The 23201-nt window shown below is 38.6% G+C and overlaps 1 pseudogene; it reads left to right on the forward strand.

Annotated features, from left to right (window-relative positions):
* The first annotated feature begins 10461 nt into the window (after positions 1 to 10461).
* The window catches only part of LOC138088325 (glutaredoxin-2, mitochondrial pseudogene), a 68799-nt pseudogene continuing 56059 nt past the window's right edge, over positions 10462 to 23201 (forward strand).

Raw genomic sequence — 23201 nt, forward strand, 5'->3', positions numbered from 1 at the left:
GGAGGAAATTGCAATAGTTCCGAGAGAGATGATAACATTGGCCTTGAGATGTGGTCCAATAATGGACAAAGTTTGCTGTTGGGTTGGATGTGCTGTGAAAAGCAATAAAATAAATCTAGGTTGATCCAAGAACTCTAAAGCAATTGGAAAAATGAACGGATGGATGTTCTATGTCTTGGAGTGAAAGTCACTCAGTTATGTCCAACTCTTTGCGACCCTGTGGACTACACAGTCCATGAAACTGGCAAAGAGTCAGCTGTGGAGGGGAAAGAGATTTGGGACACATTACTTTTGAGATATAGGTTTATCTAAGAGTATATTGGAAGTAACCATAATTTGAGAATAGCAATATAATCAAATTAATGGAATTTTTATCAAGATTAAATTAGTTATGACATGTAAACCTTTCTAGAACAGTGCCTTGCATGCTAAGTCATTTCAGGCCTAACTCTTTGCAACCTCATGGACTATATTCTGCCAGGCTCCTGTGTCAACGGGATTCACCAGACAAGAATGTTGGAATGGATTGCCGTACCCTCCTTAGGGAAGGAACCCATATCTCTATCTCTTGGTCTCCTGCATTGGCAGGCAGGCTCTTTACCACTAGCACCACGTAGGAAGCCCAGAACAGTGCCTAAAACACAGTAATGGCTCAATAGGGTAAGAAGTTGGACAATGACTCAGAGAGGAGATCAGAAGCAAGGAGTAGAATTGGTGAAGTTTTAGCATCTGGTGATAGTTAAACCAGTTGTGAGTAGATGAGATAACCTAGGTATTGAGTTCTGTTCAGTCACTCAGTCGTGTCCAACTCCTTGTGACCCCATGAATCACAGCACACCAGACCTCCCTGTACATCACCAACTCCTGGAGTTCACTCAGACTCACGTCCATCAAGTCAGTGATGCTACCCAGCCATCTTATTCTCTGTTGTCCCCTTCTCCTCCTGTCCTCAGTCCCTCCCAGCATTAGTGTCTTTTCCAGTGAGTCAACTCTTCGCATGAGGTGGCCAAAGAATTGAAGTTTCAGCTTCAACATCAGTCCTTCCAATGAACACTCAGGACTGATCTCCTTTAGGATGGACTAGTTGGATCTCCTTGCAGTCTAAGGGACTCACAAGAGTCTTCTCCAGCACCACAGTTTAAAAGCATCAATTCTTCAGCGCTCAGCTTTCTTCACATTCCAACGCTCACATCCATACATGTCTACCGGAAAAACCATAGCCTTGACTAGACGGACCTTTCTTGGCAAGGCAATGTCTCTGGTTTTGAATATGCTATCTAGGTTGGTCATAACTTTCCTTCCAAGGAGTAAGGGTCTTTTAATTTCATGGCTGCAGTCACCATGTGGAGTGATTTTGGAGCCCAAAAAAATAAAGTCTGACACTGTTTCCACTGTTTCCCCATCTATTTCCCATGAAGTGATGGGACCAGATGCCATGATCTTCGTTTTCTGAATGTTGAGCTTTAAGCCAACTTTTTCAGTCGAGTATGGATAGACGAAGAAGGAGCCCAGATCCTTGTGTGTAAGCATGCTCAATCACTTCAATTGTGTCTGATTCTTTGAGGCCCTATGGACTGTAGCCCGCCAGGCTCCCCGTCCATGGGATTCTGCCATGCTCTCCCCCAAGGGATATTCCCGACCTAGGGATCAAACTCACATCTTCTGTGTCTCCTGCATTGCAGGTGGATTCTTTATTGCTGAGTCAGGAAGGAGGGGGGAAGCCCTTAGATACTTGATAGCTGTTTAAATACATTATTTGAACTGAGAAAAATGAAGACCTAGTAAAGGAAACTGAAAAGCACTAACCAGTGAGGAAAGAGAAGAACTTAATGAACAGGGATAAAGACTTGATGTTTCCAACAAGACATATAGCAGGCCAGAAAGATCAAAATTAATAAACTGAGCAAAATGATATTTTCTTTTTTTGTATTAAAGTATATTTGATTCACAATATTCTGTTAGTTTCATTGTACAACATAGAAATTGAATACTTTTATAGATTATAAAATATAATGAGTATATTTCCCTGTGCTGTACAATCCTTACTGTTTATTTTATGCTAGGAATTTGTATCTCTTAATTCCATATCTGGACCCTCTCACCACTCTTCTCCCTACTAGTAACCACTATTTTGTTCTCTGTATCTGCAACTCTGTTTCTGTCTTTTTGTATACACTATATGGCTTATATTTAGATTCCACATGTAAGTGATATCGTACAATATTTTTTTTCTGACTTATTCACTAAACATAAGAATCTCCACACTGTTGCAAATGGCATAATTTTTTTATGGCTGAGTAATATTCTGTGGCACATTTTCTTTTACCTCATTTTTATTGAAGTAAAAGCCACAAATATATGTGTGTATGTATATAAACACACACCCTTAAGATGTACAAAATGATAGTTTGGTACACATATTAATCATTAACTGTGAGCCATCAGTGATTTGCTCTTTTATTCTTCATATTCCTAGTCCATGGTGCATATTTACCACATATTCTTCATCCTTTCTGGAGAAGGAAATGGCAACCCACTCCAGTACTCTTGCCTGGAAAATCCCATGGACAGAGGAGCCTGGTGGGCTACAGTCCACAGGGTCGCTAAGAGTCGGACACAACTGAACAACTTCACTTTCACTTTTCACTCTCAGGCATCAGAAAAGGAAATGGAAATGGCAATCCACTCCAGTATTCTTGCCTGGAGAATCACAAGGACAGAGGAGCCTGGTGGGCTGCCATCTATGGGGCCGCACAGAGTTGGACACGACTGAAGCAACTTAGCAGCAGCAGCTTCATCCTTTCTTCTGTTGATAGACACTTAGTTTCTCCCACATCTTTGCAATTTTAAGTGATGGTGCTGTGAACACTAGGATACAGGTAGCTTTTTGAATTTGTGTTTTTATTTTTGTCAGATATATACTCAGCAGTAGAGTTGCTGTATCATATGGTAGCTCTATTTCCAGTTTTTTGAGGAACCTTCATACTGTTTTTCTATAGCGTCTACACAAAGATACAAATCCCACCAGCTGTGTACTACTAGAGTTTTCTTTTCTCCACATCCTTGCCAACATGTTATTTGTAGACTTTTAGGTCATAGTCAGGAATGTTGTGATATCTCACTGTGGTTTTGATTTGCACTTCTCTGATAACTAGTAGGAGAAGGCAATGGCAGCCCACTCCAGTACTCTTGCCTGGAGAATCCCATGAATGGAGGAGCCTGGTGGGCTGCAGTCCATGGGGTCGCTAAGAGTTGGACAGGACTGAGCGACTTCACTTTGACTTTTCACTCCCATGCATTGGAGAAGGAAATGGCAATCCACTCCAGTATTCTTGCCTGGAGAATCCCAGGGAAGCCCGGGGGAGCCTGGTGGGCTGCCGTCTGTGGGGTCACACAGAGTCGGACACAACTGAAGTGACTTAGCAGCAGATGACTAGTAATATTGAGGATTATATTATGTGCCTATTGGCCATCTGTATATCTTCTTTGGGATAATGTCCATTCAGGTCTTCTGCCCATATTTTAATTGGGATGTTTGGTTTTGATGTTGGTTTGTATGAGTTCTTTATACATTTTCATTTGCCTCAAGATGTTTTCTGATTTTCTCTTCGGTCTTATCATTGACCTATTGGCTTTTTAATAACATGTTTTTAGTTTCCAAGTGTTTGTGCTTTTCCCATTTTTTCTTCCTGTAATTGTTTTTTAGTTTCATACCATTTTGGTGGAAACAAAAGTTTGAAGTAGTTTCTATGTCCTTAAAATTTGTTGAAACCTGTTTTCTGACCTAATATGTGATGTATCCTGAAGAAGGTTCCATATGTACTTGAAAAGAAAGTGCATTCTGCTGTTTTTTTAAATGGAATGTTCCATAGATATCTTTTCACTCCAACTGGTCTGCCTACTGTGTCACTAAGACCACAATTGCATTATTGGTTTTCTGTCGGGATGATCTGTCCATTGATGTAATTGGGATGTTAAATTCCCTACCACTGTTGTACTGCAGTCAATTTCTTCCTTTAAATCTGTTGATATTTGATTTACATATTTAGGTCTTCTCATATGGGGTGTGTATATGTTAATAAGTGTACTACCATCTTCTTGTATTGACCTTTATATCACTGCATGATACTCTTCTTTGCCCTTTGTTATACAATCTGTTTCAAAGACTTTTTGTCTAGTATAACTATGACTATCTCCACTTTCTTGTTTCCGTTTGCATGAATTTTTTTTCAGTCTGTCTTTAGTTATGAAATGCTTCTCTTGTAAGTGGCATATAGATGGGTCCTTTGACTAGAGTGTGTGTTCCATTAACATTTAAAGTAATTATTGGTAGATATGCACTTCTTGAAATTTTATCACTTGCAACTTTTTTTTTAATTCTTCCCTGTCTTTTTTCTTTTAGTTTCTTCTCTTGCAGTTTGATGATTTTATTTAGCTGTATGTTTATGCTAATTTATTTGTTTTTTTGTGTATATATTGCAGGTTTATGACTCTTGTATGTCAGCCTATACCTATATCTATTTGTTTTAAACACGTAGTCCTTTAAGCCAAGCATACTCTGACAGATTACATGTTTGTTACATCCTTCCCATTTTGTGTTTCTGATGCCACGTTTTACATTGTTATGCTTGAAAGTGAAAGTGAAGTGGCTCAGTCGTGTTTGACTGTTTGCGAACCCATGGACTGTAGCCCACCAGGTTCCTCCATTTTTATATTTATCCCTTTACTAATTACTATAGTTTTACTTGATTTTATAATTTTTTTATCTTTTAATCTTTGTACTAGCTTGTTGACTCAGATAGTAAAGAATCTGCCTGCAATGCAGGAGACTTGGGTTCAATCCCTGGGTTGGGAAGATCCCTGGAGAAGGGGATGGCAGTCAACTCCAGTATTCTTGCCTGAAGAATATCATAGATAGAGGAGACTGGCAGGTTTTGACCACAATTGAGTGACTAACATTTTCACTTTTCACTAGCTTATTTAAGTTATTGATTCTCAGCCTTTATTGTATATTGCTTTTAGTTTTTTCCTCTCCTATGTAAAATTACTTGCTTTTCTTTTCCACTTAGAGAAGATCCTTTAACATTTCTCACAGGATCAGTTTAGTATTGATAAACTCTTTCAATTTTTGCTTGTCTGAGAAGTTCTTTATTCTCAATTCTAAATTATAATCTTGCTGGGTAGAGTATCATAGGTTGCTTCACCTTTCAGCTTTTTAAATATATCTTGCCACTCCTTTATGGCCTGCAAGGATTTTGCTCAAAAATCAGCTGATAACCTTGTGGAGATTCCCTTGTAAATGATTCATTGTTTAACTCTTGACGACTTTAGAGTTGTCCCTTTAATTTTTGCCATTTTAATTTTGATATATCTTAGTGTGGGTCTGTTTGAGTTCATCTTGTTTGGGACTCTTTGTTTTCTATACCGGGATGTATTTCCATCTTCAGGCATAGGAAGTTTTCAAACACAGTTTCATTAAACACATTTTTAACCCCCTTCTCTTGTTCTTCTTCTGCAATCACCATAATGTAAATTCTGGTACCCTTGATGGTCTCAAAGATTCTTTAAGCTGGTTACACTTTTTTTTAATTTTCTTTTTTTCTTTTTTTTTCTGATGGGGGAATTTCCATTATTCTATCTCCCAGATTTCTTATGTGTTCTTCTATATCACCTAGTTTGCTATCCATTCCTTCCAGTGCTTTTCATTTAATTTATGGTATTCTTCAGTTCTGATCATCTTTATATATTTTTTCTAGTTTCTTGTTAAAATTATCTCTGTTCATCTGTTTTTTTCTCTAATTCAGTTGACATTCTTATTACTAATTCTTCAAATTCTTTATCTGGTAAATTGTTTATATCTGTTTCATTATTGTGGGGTTTTTTTTCAGGGTTCCCATCTTACCCTCTGAAGTGAGTTGAATTCCTCTGTTTTCTCATTTTGCTTATATTTCTCTCTGTCTATGAAATTAGGTGAAACAGTTAACTGTGGCAGTCTTTAAAATGTGTCCTCATGTGGGAGTGTCATTATACAATTGGCATGTGCTTTGGCTTTAATTGCAGAGCTGAATTTGATGTGAAACAAGTCAGGTTTCTCCCCAGGCTGTGTTGGCAGCAGTCACCTTGGTAGGAAATAGGGCTGGAGCTGGAGGTACTAGGGCTGGAACCAGGTGTAAGGGAGGGCTTCTCCTCTGCTCAGTGGCCATCATAGCAACAGCACCCTTGGCCTTAGAGGGCAGCACTGATGGAACAAGAGGGACTAGTGTGGGTGCTCAGCAAAGCTCAGGGCACAGGATGTGGAGGTTCAGCTGTCATCAGAGACCTGGTCTGCCTCTGATGTGCCACCTATGAAATCACCAGGAATTGCTGCCTCCTCACTATTCAGACTCAGGGTTTCAGTCCCAACAGTATCTCACAGTTGAGCTTTTTCCTCAGTCATGCCAACCCTTCCTCCAGCATGGAGCAGCAACACAAGGCAAACTGTGCTGGAGTATTTGACTGAGCCATGCAACAAGGTGGTCACAGAAAAAAACAAAAAAAACAACACAACAATCAGCCAGTTTTGTGGTTTCAATGCAGCCCCTCCTCCCTGCTTCAGGTGCAAGCAAACATTGGTATACTCTTCATGAGCAGAAATTGGGCTTCCCACAACCCTCCTGTTAATCTCACTGACTCTTCAATCAGCCAAGTGGGCTGAGCTTCCCTTTATCAGACCCCAGAGCTGGGGTGCCCAAAATGTGGTTTGAACAGTTCACTTTCCAGGGGAGGTCTCCACCTTGATAATCTCCCTTTTTCTCTGAGTCTCCTCCCAGGGGCACAGTCTTGACCTGATCACATCTTTCTTTCCCATCCAATTTCGTATGGATTTTTCTTATAACCTTTGTTGTACAGAAGTGTTTCTGCTAGTCTCCAGTTAGTTTTTAGTGAGAATTGTTCCATATGCAGATGCATTTTTGATGTATTCATGGGAGAGGTGAGTTCCATGTCCTCCTACACTGCCATCTTGATTCCCTCCTCCCCAAAATGGTACTTTCTTATTGAAGCACTCAAATTAAAGGGGCTGAGATTTCACAAATGTAATTTGTTCTAACTGAACCCATATTGGCAAAATATGACTCCTGATCCTTATTTTAATTCCATCTCAGAAATATTTGCATTAAAAGGTACCTTAAAATTTTATTAGAGATCTATATAAAGGCTGCATGTTTAGTCTCCAAAAGTCATCATATGTTAATATGGCATATGCTCATATTATGTGTTCTTTCCTGACTGCATTCTACAATATACCAAAGATCACAAAAGGTGTTTCTCTGTCTATATTTAGTATTCAGCTACATGCGGCCCCATGGACTATATAGTCCATGGAATTCTCCAGGCCAGAATACTGGAATGGGTAGCCTTACCCTTCTCCAGGGGATTTTCCCAATCCAGGGATTGAACCCAGGCTTCCCACATCACAGGTGGATTCTTTACCAACTGAGCCATCAGGGAAGCTCTCAACTACATTTAATAGCTTTTATTTTGTTTTATTTTACCTTACTATTAGGGAATTATTTCCTGACAAAACTTCTATGTTGAGCGTGGTACCTTGGAGGCCTCAGAGTCCAAAACAGAATGGACCAGAATCAACTAGTGACTTAGGAATGAATGGAAAATGCTATTTTCCTTCAGAGGGGCAAGAATTCAATTTAATTTACCAGGAAAGGTAGAAAGAATATTGCATTGTCTATTTTCATGTACACATAAGCAACAAAACACACACAAACACATGCAATCATGCATATTTAATATATTTCTAAAATGCGAACTAGGACAAGAACGGACACTCTCAAACAGAGCAAGATCATATTAACAACTTAGCATATCCAATAGAATTTATTGCCAAAGGTATAGCACAAAAGAAACACTTAAGTTAAACATAATGTTATAGAACAATAACTCCTTCTCCAGTCAACAAGTAATCCAGAGATCTGCCAGTTGTTCAACCTCATGACCTGAGGTGACAGAAGATTCATAGCAGAGTAAAACCAGCTGTATGTGAGTGTTGAGGACCCATTGACTGGCTGAATCCTTGAATCCATGTACAAACACAAATATAAATGTGTGTACCCTGTGTGTCTGCTTCCTCTCAACTCCCCTCATTAGGTGGGATAAAGGCTCGGGCATAGGTTTAATGTAATTGCTAGTAAATATGGTAACTATTTTCTTTTACTAAAGTTACAAAAATTCTTTGGATTTTATATCAGGGACTAAATTTGTAATGGAAAATGATGTTTGATGGTGTTTAAATGCAGAGTATGTCACTTTATAAAGCATAGGACTCTTTTAAGTTATTTTTTTTTAGCTTCTTGACATGTGTCACCATTTGGAATTCTGCTCTCATGGGATAAATGCCAGATTACATGGTGTAGTATTTTTATCCTCTGTACTTTCGCTGTAGAAGCATACAACATCAAAGGAAAGGCAGATCACTCACATCAGCAGAAAATGGAATAGGACTATAATATGCTGGCTTTGATCTTGCCTTCGAGTAATTATCTTGGTTACATGCATGCATTGAGAGTAAGATTTGAATTAATAAGGCCAAGAAATCCTAGAAAATGTAAGAGGTATCTTTGAATATAAACTTCACCCATCTTCAAAATGATAGATTGCAGTGGAGCCTACGGAGTTGTTAATTTAAAGCATTAATCCTGAAATGTTATTCTCTCTTAAACTTGTCACTTCTATGTTAATACAGCAATCTTAGCAATTAAGACGTTATCACTTATAAGTCCAACTCACCTCTAGTAAATGCTATTTAGCTAACATTCTTCTGTTTCATGCAAGTTTTCACATAACAGGACCTAAGGTAAAATTTATTATATTTTTTAAAGTTATTATCATAGCTCAGTCCACCATCATTAAAAACTAGTTTGATATTGACTTCAGAAAGATATTGCTTCTGATGCAGAAAGTAAATAATGTCATCAACATCTGCATAGGATTTATCCAACAGAGTGAAAGAATATGATATTCTGAGTCAGTCTTTTCATTTCCCATGTGTTTGTTTACCAGTATTTATTGCTACATTGGGTGGAGAGGATTCTATTTTTACTTCTATGTGAATAAAAATCACCATGTCTATTGGAAGCTATGTTTCAGAAATATCAAGGACTAATGCTCTCTGGACATTAGAACACTTTTAGCAGCAAATATTGAGTTCATATCATAAGGAGAAACCTGAATAAACTTTGTAGACAACTCAATATGTCTGTAATATTTGAGGATTCAATTCACTTTGTAACTAATTAGCTATGAAGTGTGAGAGGCATAGCATTCATTCGGCACCGAATAGTAGGTGTTTTCTTGTATGAAACTGTCTCACCAGACACTATGTATTCATCTAATTGGAGATTACTTCACCTACAGAAATATCAAGACTGCTATTATAAACTCATTAACTAATTTGTACCTGAAATAAATGAGAACCAATGTGTTTCATTTGTATCTACCAAATGCAAGTTAAACACACATGAATAGAGCTATAAGCTAGGATAATACAGAAGCAAGCCTCTGCTCCCTTCCACATCATACAAAAAGATGTTTTAAATCTTACAAAGCAGGGTTAGAGGCCATTAGTGGAGCAAACTAACTAAAGAACAAACTTCTTTGAAGAAACCTTCATTCTTGGGATTAAAAATAGTTCCTGATTATCTCTAATGAATTAAACTCATTTTGTAATAAATGAGGTTTGAGAAACCTAGGATTTCTTTTCAAGGAAACAGCAACCACTGCTTTTATGGTTTTTTAAAGTGTTGTGAATTCTGTTTTGTGGTACCTGCAATAATAAAATTGTTTACTTCCTAAAAGTGGTGTTTTAATTGGGTCTAGTGACTTTTCAAAGGAGCTCAGTATAAGGCACACTTGAAAATAAAGAAAAGTCCAGAACTATGATAGGAAATAATATGTATTCCTCCCTGTCACAGACTCATATTTCTCATATGCTCTAGGACATGGTGTAAATTTGCCTCTGTTTGGTTATCTATGAATCGGGTTGTTGTTTAGTCATTCAGTTCTGTCCAACTCTTTGCGACACCATAGACTGTAGCCTGCCAGGCTCCTCTGTCCATGGGATTTCCCAGGCAAGAATACTGGAGTGTGTTGCCATTTCCTCCTCCAGGGCATCTTTCTGACCCAGGGATTGAACCGAAGGTTCTTTCATTGCAAGCAGATTCTTTACCACTGAGCCACCAGGAAAGCAGGTATGAATTGGGATAGGAGCCAAATCAGAACCAAAGTCCAAGGAAAAGTGAGGCTTGGTTTGCACCCACCTCCTAAGTGTTGACAACCAAGATAATCATGCTTATAAGCATGTGCTAGCTTCCCAGGTGTTATGGGAAAAAATGAGACATGTTGGAAGTTTACGGACCAAAGTTAGCTAACCAAAGGTAAGCGTCCAGTCTTTAGCATCTTAAAGGAGAGATGAATCTCATCATGACTGAAGCTGAAGTGCTTGAGGAATTTGTCAATTTAGGGGAGAAAAAGGTACTTGAGCAGGTGTATACCAGCAGGATCAGAAATATTCATTAAAAATAGGGCACATGTATCACTCAGCAGGCTATCTAGACAAAAATGAGTGAACCTCAGCAATCACAGTTGGCTTCTTATTGCAAAAATTCATCTGGTCTCAGTAGCTTGCATCCCTGCCAACCAAAATTCTGAAAACTGTGTTTTTCCCCTCTCTAACATCGCCAAGTTCCTTGCAGTTTTAAGTGTTGGAGAAAAGGTCAAAGGAGTTAAAGCAGTGGCTGGGAGGACTTCCCATATAAGCAAAGCCCATTCCCAGTGGGTGTTAGATGTTCGTTTTTCCAGCTGAATGAAATCCAGCAGGGTCAGGCTTGGACTGAGGCTTACACCTACCCAGTCCCTTCAGCAGGGCTGGGATATTATTAAAGTCGGCTGATTAGGGAGCAATGTGTGTGTCGGCATCCATCAGCCGGGGAAGTGCAACATACCGCTCCAATCTGGCAAGGCATTCAGCTTGGCTGTGTGTTCTCACCACCGCCCAATAGTCTGAGCACAAGGGTTCTCTCCCTATGCACTAAATGACTGTGGTACACTCTTCCAAAAGAAGGAAATATAAGACACCCAGAGTGGTTTAGGAACACCAAAGCTTCCTTCTCTGGTTTTTACTTGAACATAAAAGATATTTAAAATGCCTAAAGTTATTTTGTACCAGAAATGTACTGATTTCAATATCAGCCCAGGATATAAAAGTAAATTATTTCAGTAATAGAACACGGTGGTGCAAAATCCCCTCAACAAACAACAGCTCCTTCGTGATCTCCAAGCCTATCAATTACATTTTATTATTTCTCTAAGTTGTGGCATTGAAAAACTTTTAGTGTGAGGTTGTTTATAGCACTGGCCTATTTCTTCAAAATGCCTAAAACAAAGAGACTGCCCTACAAATGACAGACTGTAATTTCCATATTTCTACAAATCTCTTTCATTTCCTAAATAAACAATAGAAATTTCTATCTGAGGTCTCTATGACCTGATGACTCAGCCAATAATTCAAACTCCTTGTGCTTCATGTAGGCAAGATTTTGGAGACCTGTGGATTTAAGGGCCGTGCTGGAAAGAACAGCCGTTTTGGAAAGACAATGGGTGAGTTTTCATTCCCACTAATTGTGTGCTACATGGGCTGAGGGTTGACTTAGTTGCTTTAAGTGAATCATTTGGGGAGAAATAGAACTTAGTGGAAGCTTCCAGCCCAGCATTCATCCCTCTGATTTTGCCCATACATTTCACTTAAAATACAGGCTCCAGAGACATGCTATTCTGGGCTATCTAAGGATAAGGGTATATGATTGTTTTCTTGTGGCTGCCAACCACATGGCATCATTTCATAGATATAATTATGACCCTGATCTAGGACTTTACTACTGAATTAAATGCTGAAGATTCTTGTTCCCCTGACAACTGAGATGACTTTTTGTGGGGAGGTCATTTCAATCATAATAGTCATTTTAAAAATTAAGTAGATTAAACAAGATTATAGTTTAAATTTTGTGAAGCTTGACTTAAAGTTTATAAAAAATTAATAAATTTAAAAAAAAAATCTTGCCTAAAAAGGAGTACTTCTCCAACCTTCGGGATGATGATATTACTAAAAGGCGTATGATAGTAATATTAAAATCTCAAGAGATTTGTAACAGTATAAAAAAAAACAGAACTAGAAAGTTTGAGATCAGGAGTGTATGTACATGAAAAATTACATACAAATATATTAATGTTCACTAAAATAAAACAGGAGAGAGGAAATTAAAAGAATAGCTATGAGGAGCTATGCATTTTGAAATATTATAAGTAATTTTCATTTGCCAGACACAGGAAATTTTTCAGAATTTTTTTTCCTACAAAATTTAAATAAATTTGCTCCTTATAAATTGGTCCTTTCAGTATGTCTTCTGGTAGATATTGTGCATAATGCCAAGATGCTTCATTTATTTATAAACTATAAATCTATAATCAAAATGTTTCATTTACTTTAATTCCCAGGATATATATAGGCTTATAACCTGCCTTATTGATCTTACTATACAGTTTGAGAAAACCAAGTAACCTGAATATTTGTTATGAAATAAAGACTTTAGGTGACCATTAATTTGCTTGTAATAACTATATAGGTATTGTTCAAATAACCTCAAGGCAGCACTAGCCTTATCTGTGATAATTTTTGGCCAAAATAGTCATGACCTCTCTGACAAGTTGCTGCCTCACTCTCTCTGTGAAAGAATCACACCAAATGCAAGGTTCTATCTTTGTCCTTTCTGCCTCTGAACTTGGACCTGGTATGACTGACATTTAATAAATAAAATCTATAATCAAAAATGAATACAGGGAGATCACTTCACGTAAACAATGTAAATGTATTGAACTCAAGCTGAAGAAATCTTTTTCAACCAGTGTGAGCACTCTGGTGTATTCAATAAAAACAGTCAAGCAGTCAAAAATAATAATATACAATTTACATCTCCCTTGTATTTTTGGCTTTCAACTATTTTTCTAAATAGTTTCATTCTATGCATCCGAATTCTCACACAGCCCCTAAGTACTCCAGATCCTCTGATACATCTGAGAATCTAAAGAGACTACTGGTATTCTCTTTAGAAAACACTCTACTTGGTTTGGAATTTGAGGTCAGGCTGTGGTAAGGTTGTGGAGGCAAAGGCTGCTTTTAATCTGAGTATTCATTATTTTCTTTGGAGTAAACCATTAGGTAATTCCTAAGGAGTTAGGAATTTTTGTAACATTTACCATTTATCTTGATTCTTTAATGTCCTTTGTTTTTTGATATATGACTTTAATTTTTGTTGTCTTTTGTTTTAGATCACACTACCATCATGTCTGGTTGTCTTTGCAAAATAGTTCATATACTCTTGTGAATCCTTTCAGATTTGAACTGCTGATCCAGCTATGCTCTTGGATCTAGGATCTTGGGCCAATTCCAGTGCGTAGAGTTCACAAAATATTTATGTGTCAAATCCTAATGCTTGTCTTCTAAGAAAAATCAGTGAAAAAGATGAACGGCATACTTGACTTTACAGTGCTTAGTGTCTAGTGAGAAACAGACAGTATGTAACAAATTACAGCACGTTATGATAAAGGCTCTGTTAGGGGTAACACAGGATTTCACGGGAACACATCACTCAGTACGAATCTGGAGGCTCGGAGATATTTTCTTTGAGAAAGTAAAAGTCTAATTTGAAATCTGAATATTCAACTGAACCCTGAGGCAGAGGTGAAATTAGAGTGACTCACTGGAGGGTGGGTGGCTCAGACGGTAAAGCGTCTGTCTGCAATGCAGGAGACCCAGATTCAATCCCTGGGTTGGGATGATCCCCAGGAGAAGGAAATGGCAGCCCACTCCAGTATTCTTACCTGGAAAATCCCATGGACGGTAGAGCCTGGTAGGCTACTGTCCATGGGTTCGCAAAGAATTGAACACGACTGAGCAACTTCACTTCACTTCACTGGAGGGTGGAGCAGCCTGGTGACAAAGTAAAGGGTTGAATGGGTGAAAAGGTGGTGTTCTAGGCAAAAGATACAGCAGGAAGTCCTAATGCAACAAGAATGAAGCGCAAGAGATGAGACATCTGGAATCCAGTAATTCAAGGTCTTGAAAGCAAAGCTGAAATATTTAGATTTTACTTAAGAGCAGTGGAGAACTACTGAGAAGGATTTTAGGAGAGTGGTGACATGATAAGATTTGTGTTTTAGAAAATCACTTTGACAATGATGAGTGCCTGTCAGGAGGAAGACAAGACAGAAACAAGGAAAGCAAGATAACTCTGGTCTTGCTGAAGATGGGAAAACAGGGAAGGAAGCTTAACTTTACACAGAAGGAGGACAGCCTATCATCTGGCCGGAGTGGCCAGAGATAAGCTTGTACCAAATATATCAAGAGTCTGAAGGCCTTTTTCATCTCGGCAAAGAGCTATTATAATACACTAAGAGGGTTAGGTGTTAAAATTGAAAGATCAAGTAGAAGGTTAGAAAATGTGAGTTTGTGAGAATTCCTTGGCAGTCCAAGGGCTAGGATTCTGTGATCCCACTGTAGGGGGCTGGTGTTCAAACCCTGGTCAGAGAACTAAGACTCCACAAGCCCCGAGGCAAGAGCAAAAAAAAAAAGTGGATTTCTAGCAGTGTGTACATGCTCAGTCAGGTATAACTCTCTGTAACTCCATGGACTGTACCCACCAGGCTCCTCTGTCAACAGGATTTCCCAGGCAAGAATACTGGAAGGGGTTGCCATTTCCTCCTCCAGGGAATCAAATCCGCATCTCTTACATTGTTAGATGGATTGTTTACCACTACACCACCTGGGAAGCCCTGTGTAGCAGTCTTCAAACCTATGGTATTTTTTCCATCAGTTTAGTTACAGAGGTGTATAAGATGAAAAAGGTGCCTCTGTACTTGATTTCGAGTTGTGTTCTACATGTGGAGCACAGAAGAGACTGATAGTTGTCTGGTTGTCTTGTCCAACTGTGCCAGGGAGAAACTCAAACTTGTTGTTGAGGCTGGGGATAAGAGCAAGTGAATAGCATATGGTTAAGTTAAGCTTTTATGGTGATTAAGGATGGCTCTGCCTAGTTATATTACTACCTGGCACTCTGCATACATAGAGAAATGGGTAGCTTGAAAGTAAAAGTGGAAGTCATTCAGTCATGTCCAATTCTTTGTGACCACATGGACTGTTGCCACCTGGCTCCTCTGTTCATGAATTCTCCAGGCAAGAACACTGGAGTGGTTTGCCATTCCATTCTCTAGGGGATCTTCCCAACCCAGGGATCAAACACAGATCTCCTGCATTGCAAGCAGATTCTTTACCATGTGAGCAACCAGGGAACCTGCAATGGGTGGATTACAGTCCCTGAACTCTTGAGCACTACAATCGAAGCTTGGTAGAGATGTGAAAGCAAGCGATTTCTAATGAGTGGGATGAGGAATGTGGAGAAAGTTGTATGGAGTAAATTTTAAAAAAAGGTCACTTAGAGGCACCACTATGTGAAATCATGTGAGTCAAACTGAATATACAGCTTTGAATAAAGATGAAGGAATTAGAGTTGAACTTTTTAAATCTGATGACATTTCTTCATGACAAACCCATAATATCATCTTGGGAATGGGCACCTGAACTGAGGGTGTAGTTTGTGCCTGAGTGGAAGGGTGGGTGGGGTTCTCAGATCAGTTCAGTTCAGTTCAGTTGCTCAGTCGTGTTTGACCCTTTGCAACTGTAGCACACCAGGTTTCCTTGTCCATCACCAACTCAAACTCATGTCCATCGAGTCAGTGATGCCATACAGTCATCTCATCCTCTGTTGTCCCCTTCTCCTCCCACTTTCATTCTTTCCCAGCATCAGGGTCTTTTAAAATGAGTCAGTTCTTCACATCAGGTGGCCAAAGTATTGGAGCTTCAGCTTCAACATCAGTCCAATGAACATTCAGGACTGATTTCCTCTGGGATGGACTGGTTGGATCTCCTTGCAGTCCAAGAGACTCTCAAGAGTCTTCTCCAACACCTCAGTTCAAAAGCATCAATTCTCTGGCACTCAGCCTTCTTTATTGTCCAACTCTCACATCCACTCTTACATACTACTGTCAAAACCATAGGTTTGACTAGACGGACCTTTGTTGGCAAAGTACTGTCTCTGCTTTTTAATATGCTGTCTAGGTTGGTCATAACTTTTCTTCCAAGGAGCAGGCATCTTTTAATTTCATGGCTGCAGTCACCATCTGCAGTGATTTTGGAGCCCCACCCCACCCCCCAAAAAAAGTCTTTCACTGTTTCCATTGTTGCCCCATTTATTTGCCATGAAGTGATGGTACTGGATGGCCATGATCTTAGTTTTATGAATGTTGAGCTTTAAGCCAACTTTTTCACTCTCCTCTTTCACTTTCATCAAGAGATTCTTTAGTTCCTCTTCACTTTCTGCCATAAGGTTGGTGTCATCTGCATATCTGAGGTTATTGATATTTCTCCTGGCAATCTTGATTCCAGCTTGTGCTTCATCTGGCTCAGCGTTTCAAATGACATGCTCTGTATATAAGTTAAATAAGCAGGGTGAGGTTCTCAGAGAAGATCAAAAGTTAAGAATTATAAATGTGGACATTTGGGTAGACAGCCTGAATGACTACTGGTGTGACAGATCACGGTGTTCTGGTATCAGGAAATGCAACATAAATCCTTATCTAAAGAGCAGTTACTAGGGAGATGAAAGGTGGTAGGCATTAAGGCGGGTGGTGTGGTGTGTGGGGAAGGTAGGCACTTAGACAACACATGTGGTCTGAATCCAGAGATTAGGAAATAGGAGAACACCTTCTGACCTTCAGATCCCTTGATAAATAATTAGTTAAGAATGGGAGTAAGAGGGTTTAGTATTGCATCAAGATTCAGAATATTCCTTGTGAAGGACTGAGAGGGAGGGAAGCAAAAGCAGGAAGAGATGAAGCAAGGAAATATAAACAAGATAGGTAATAACTGATGAGCCTAGAAGTCTCAGTAGTGACCAGGGATTAAAGGAACAGGAGATGTGATGTAGTTAGATTAAATGCAATTGGAAAGTAATATTTGAAATTAGTCAAACAGACAAATTAAGGGAGCCTTGCCAAGGAGAGTGTTCCACTTGGTAACTCGATGCTCTAGTAACATGTCAACATGCCAGAGAAACTTGAAAGATGGTTCTCAGAGCACAGAGCAGGGCTTAACTTCCTTTTCTCATGACTTAGAAAGCATAAGTTAAATTTAACTGGACTTGTTATGAAACCATACTGAATTCCATTATCAGTAAGGAAAGACCTCTTACTGGGATAGGGAAAGGGAAGTCACTCAGTCGTGTCCTACTCTTTGTGACCCCATGGACTGCAGCCTACTAGGCTCTGCCATCCAAGGGATTTTCCAGGCAAGATTACTGGAGTAAGGTGCCATTGCCTTACTGGGATAACCAAACAATAATTTTCCTGATTTCCTCATTTTTCCTGCTTTATTTTTTGGCCATGGAGAAACCAGAGAAATGCTTAAGAAGGTTGGGATTTGAACAAACTGAGGAAATACTGCAATTCTGGTTTCAGGTTCCACTTTAGCTTCCTATTCTTGACTCTTTTCTCTCTCTCTGAAGAAGGAGTGCAAAGAGAAGACAGAATAAAGTGTTATTAGGAAATGTATGTCTTCTTCTCCATTCCTAGTTTCCTTATTCAGTAACTCTGAAGTAGAAGGAACTAAAAATCAGCATATGACTTGTTCTTAAACACCTCTAGATTGTGAAAAACAGGTTGTCAGAAGGTAGAAACTTCTGGTTATACATATTAAGGATGTAACTTACAACATGATAAATATAATTAGTGATGTTACTCATTATATATGAAAGCAGTTAAGAGTAAATCATAAGAGTTCTCATCCCAAGAAATTTTTTTTTCTGCTTTAATTTGATATCTATGAAATGATGTCCATTCAGTAAACTTATTGTGATAATCACTCCCTGATGGATGCAAATCAAATAATAATGCTATACACCTTAAACTTATGGAGTGCTGTATGTCAACTATATTTCAATAAAACTGAAAGAAAAAATTTTTTTAAAGAACAACTATTTGAGTGAACTTTGATAAATTTTGGTAGTAACTATTTAACCATGTGGTGCAGAGATTAAAGCATCTACCTGCAACGTGGGAGACCTGGGTTCGATCCCTGGGTTGGGAAGATCCCCTGGAGAAGGAAATGGCAACCCACTCCAGTATTCTTGCCTGGAGAATCCCATGGATGGAGAAGCTTGGTGGGCTACAGTCCTTGGGTCACAAAGAGTAGGACACGACTGAGTGACTTCACTTTCACTTTTGGGTATGTTTACAGAAAGATACTAAGAAAAATTACTCATTACTTTTCTTACCTTGTACATTTCCCTGGCTCCCAGTTGTCTTGAGGGTGGTAAGGCTGGGAAGCAGACTGAAGCCAGGATAAACTCCATTAAAACAGTGTACTAAGCAGAATTTAGTTCTGAGCACACAGCATCACTGGGGCTTCTCAGGTGACTCAGTGGTGAAGAACCCATCTGCCAATACAGGAGACATAAGATATGAAGGTTCAGTCCCTGAGTCAGCAAGATCCCCTGGAAAAGGAAATGGCAACCGACTCCAGTACTTTTGCCTGGGAAATCCTGTGGACAGAGGAGCCTAGCATGCTACAGTCCATGGGGTCACAAAGAGTCAGACTTGACTTAGTGACTAAAACAAAAACAAACACAGCACCTATAGCTGGAAAGATGCTGTAGGGTAATGACAAATTCCATTTATCTTGATTACCTATGTTGAGAAGCATAACTTTCACTAAAATTTGGTTTTTTTCTGAAATTACTTTTCATAGCAAGCACACATGTATATGGGCATCCTTGTGAGTATGAGGGAGTCAAAAGTAGCTTTGTGAGTCAAATTTTTAAGACATTGTCACAATCCAAGAATACCTCCCCCCATCTAATGTTGTCTACACTTTGCCATTAAGTTAAAACATGGAATTTGATGATATAAAAGAGCAACGCCTATCAGTGGCTATTGTTTTCTCGGCAATCACCTTGTGTAAATTGATCCTTGTACAATGGGAATAGCAATGGCACACAGTTCTGGCTTTCAACACTAGAAGCTTTGGGCCATTGATGGACTGATTATATTGAGTATTTTAAGAGTTAAATGTAGTTTAAGCTGTAATAGAGCATAATATTTACAAAGCTTTTAATGTGTAAGAGGGTGCTGAACTGTGTATTTGGGACACCTCTTTTTACCTAATGACCTTTTGGCATACATAGTTTAATAAACATTTCTTAAGCTCTTCAGACTAGAAGAGGTCTCCTTTATCTCTTCTTCTAAGATTCATGACAGACTAATTCTCCACAATTACATTCTCAGGCTAGGAAATTCAACAATCTCTCAGGATAGCCCATTTCAGTGTTTAATAGCATGTGTTTTGAGAGTTTCTGTACTTTCTTTAGTCAGCATGTTTAATTAAATCTGTATCTTGTAGCATATATTTTTCTATGGACATTGCAAATAACAAGAGAGACAAATAAAAACAACTCCATCCTTTCCTTTACTCTCTGAACTTAACACTTTGTCTCATTAAATTGTTTATAATGATTCTCTATTATTTGAGATTGCCTTCTCTGAAGAGGCCCAAAAATATATAAGAAAGATTTAAGTAAAACAAATGGAATGGAATGGTACACATAGATAAGAAACTCGGATATAACTAAGTTTTCATATCTTCATCAAACACTGGTTCCTAGTATTTCTAAGTAAGATAGACTTTCAAGATGAAGAATGTTGCCATAATATTCATGTCCATTTTTGTTTTCTTATATAGACCCAATACATATCATTTTATGCCTTATTCTGTCATCACAATTTACATATTTTGTGTGAAATATCTTTCCTGGTTTCTCATGTGTAACATATTGGAATTTTGACAAAACTAAATGAAAAGTTAAGAGTTAGATTTTCCTTTTTTATGTTTTCAGGAGAAAATTTTAAAATATTGTATATCAGATTATAAAATATTTTTCTATACCATCAGTCTATTACTTGGTACCAGTTGCAGTTTAAAAACTCTAATGCAAAAAACAGACATTCATAAACTCTACTTCTTGTAAGAGTCAAGATTATACATATGATGTAGGCAAATTTTCAATAATAATGAGATTAAACCAACTCAGATTTACTGGCTGAAAAACTAGGTGGTCATTGCAGGCAGTCATATTTTTGCCATTTTCCTCATAATCAGGAACAGTACTGGGACCAGAGAATTCCATGTACTTGAGTGAGGGTGGGGAGAAGGAAATGGCAACCCACTCCAGTATTCTTGCCTAGAGAATCCCGTGGACAGAGAAGCCTGGTGGGCTGTCGTCTATGGGGTCGCACAGAGTTGGACACGACTGAAGCGACTTAACAGCAGCAGCAGCAGCAGCAGCAGCAGCAGCAGCAGCAGCAGCAGGGTGAGAGTGAATAGGAGAAAGCCAAAAAGAGAAAAAAATAGTGAAGAATAATTAACTTCTATACTCCATCATTGTTTGCACTACCTGGCCACCACCTCATTTTACAAGTCAACAGACAATTAAATGCAACCAGGAAAATGTTATTTTAATTATTTATCTGACAAGACTGAAAATTATTCTATCTTTGTATAAGTAAATGTATATATAAATAGACATATATATGTGTTCTTCCCTGGTGGATCAGATGGTAAAGAATCCACCTGTAATTTGGGAGACCTTGGTTCATCCATGGCTTAGGAAGATCCCCTGGAGAAGGGAACAGCTACCCACTCCAGTATTCTGGCCTGGAGAATTCCATGGACAGAGAAGCCTGGCAGGCCACAGTTCACGGGGCCCCAAAGATCATGGCATCTGGTCCCATGACTTCATGGGAAATAGATGGGAAAACAATGGAAACAGTGTCAGACTTTATTTTTGGGAGCTCCAAAATCACTGCAGTTAGTGATTGCAGCCATGAAATTAAAAGACACTTACTCCTTGGAAGGAAAGTTATGACCAACCTAGATAGCATATTTAAAAGCAGAGACATTACTTTGCCAACAAAGGTCCGTCTAGTCAAGGCTATGGTTTTTCCAGTGCTCATGTATGGATGTGAGAGTTGGACTGTGAAGAATGCTGAGCCCCAAATAACTGATGCTTTTGAGCTGTGGTGTTGGAGAATACTCTTGAGAGTCCCTTGGACTGCAAGGAGATCCAACCAGTCCATTCTAAAGGAGATCAGTCCTGGGTGTTCTTTGGAAGGAATGATGCTAAAGCTGAAACTCCAGTACTTTGGCCACCTCATGTGAAGAGTTGACTTATTGGGAAAGACTCTGATGCTGGGAGGTACTGGGGGCAGGAGAAGGGGATGACAGAAGATGAGGTGGCTGGAATGCATCACCGACTCGATGGACATGAGTTTGAGTGAACTCTGGAAGTTGGCAATGGACAGGGAGGCCTCATGTGCTCCAATTCATGGGGTTGCAAAGAGTCAGACACGACTGAGTGACTGAACTGAACTGAACTGAAAGAGTCGGACATGACTGAGCAACTTTCATATATATGTGTGTGTATATATATGTACACACGCATGGTTACATGGGGCTGCAAAGAGTCAAACACGACTGAGTGACTTTAACACACATACACACACACACACACACACATACATACACACACATATATGCCTGTGTGCTTAGTCATGTCTGACTGTGACCCCCAAATTCCTCTCTCCATGGGATTTTTCCAGGCCAGAATACTGGAGTGGGTAACCATTGTGTCCTCCAGTATATATGTATATATAGTTTAAAATTCAGAAACTAGAAAAATTAATATACTGAAATTTTCATAGGAATTTTATTTTAAAATATTTTTCTCAGTGAAAGAGGTTATATGAATAGAAGCAACATATACATTCAGATGTTGAGTTCAATGGATTATAACCCACCTAATCAATTGAAAAGGGTTTCTTTCAGTGATTGTGTGTCCTCAGGCACATTATAGAAAATTTCTGCAAGTAAATTTCCTCATCTATAAAATAAAGATATTAACATTTCATAGACATTTTTGAGAAATATTATGTAGTTTTTGTAATTCAATTTATAAATTTAAAACAATGCTTGTTCCACAGTAAGAATTCAATAAGCATTAACTGTTACTATTATAATCTAGTCCTTTCAGATTCACAACTCTTCAAGTCTCCTTAAATTGTCTATGATGTTGTTATGCAATTATTTAAACAAGTTCAGACTTTGTCAATGAAATATTTCCACATGTGAAAAGTCATCACAGTATTTTAATGTCTATTTTAAGTTCTTTTTGTACATAAAAATTTGTTTTCTATTCCAAATCCATGGTATGCTTCTCCACACAACTGCCATCTTGGATTCACGATGGTCAGGTTGATAGCTAGTGCTATTTTTACGCTATTTGGAATCTTTATTTCTGTCCAATGTAAAGATTTTAAGTTGCTTATATCAATAAAACTACTTGTGTCAGGGTCCATACTTTGAACACAACCCCAAAATGAACAGGGAGTCCCAAGTGGTGCAGTGGTAAATAATCTGCCCGCCAATTCATGAGATGCAAGAGCCTCAGATTCAGTTTCTGAGTCAGTAAGATCCGTTGGAAGAGGATATGGCAACCCATTCCAGTATTCTTGCTTGGAAAATTCCATGGACAAAGGAGCCTGGAGGGTTAAAGCCCATGGGATGACAAAGAGCTGGACACATGACAAAGCAACTGAGCATCCATACACCAAAATAAACTGATCTGAACTAGAGACCAGTTAGTTCATTTGTTTGATGAACTAGATTTTCATTGAAGAAATTGTTACTGAACTCACATTTGGCTGCTCACTGCTCAAAAGCCAATATTTGAGAGACAATTGTTGATTGGAAAAGGGAAGTTCACTTATTCAGGAGGCCAGCAACCTGGAGAGAAGTCAGACTCTTGTACAGGAACTCCAGGGTTCTACTTGACTGTAAAGGTTTTTTTTAAGAGAAAATAATATCAATCATTGAAATATGGGATCAGATTCTTTGCCATCTTTCATTGTGTGCAGGTTTGTTGACATCTTGTGATCTACCTTCAGATGTTATTTTGTTCATACAGTATGTTTCCAGGATTACTGAAAGGGCA

The sequence above is a fragment of the Capricornis sumatraensis genome, chromosome 11 (assembly GCF_032405125.1).
Source record: "Capricornis sumatraensis isolate serow.1 chromosome 11, serow.2, whole genome shotgun sequence".
Lineage (NCBI taxonomy): Eukaryota > Metazoa > Chordata > Mammalia > Artiodactyla > Bovidae > Capricornis > Capricornis sumatraensis.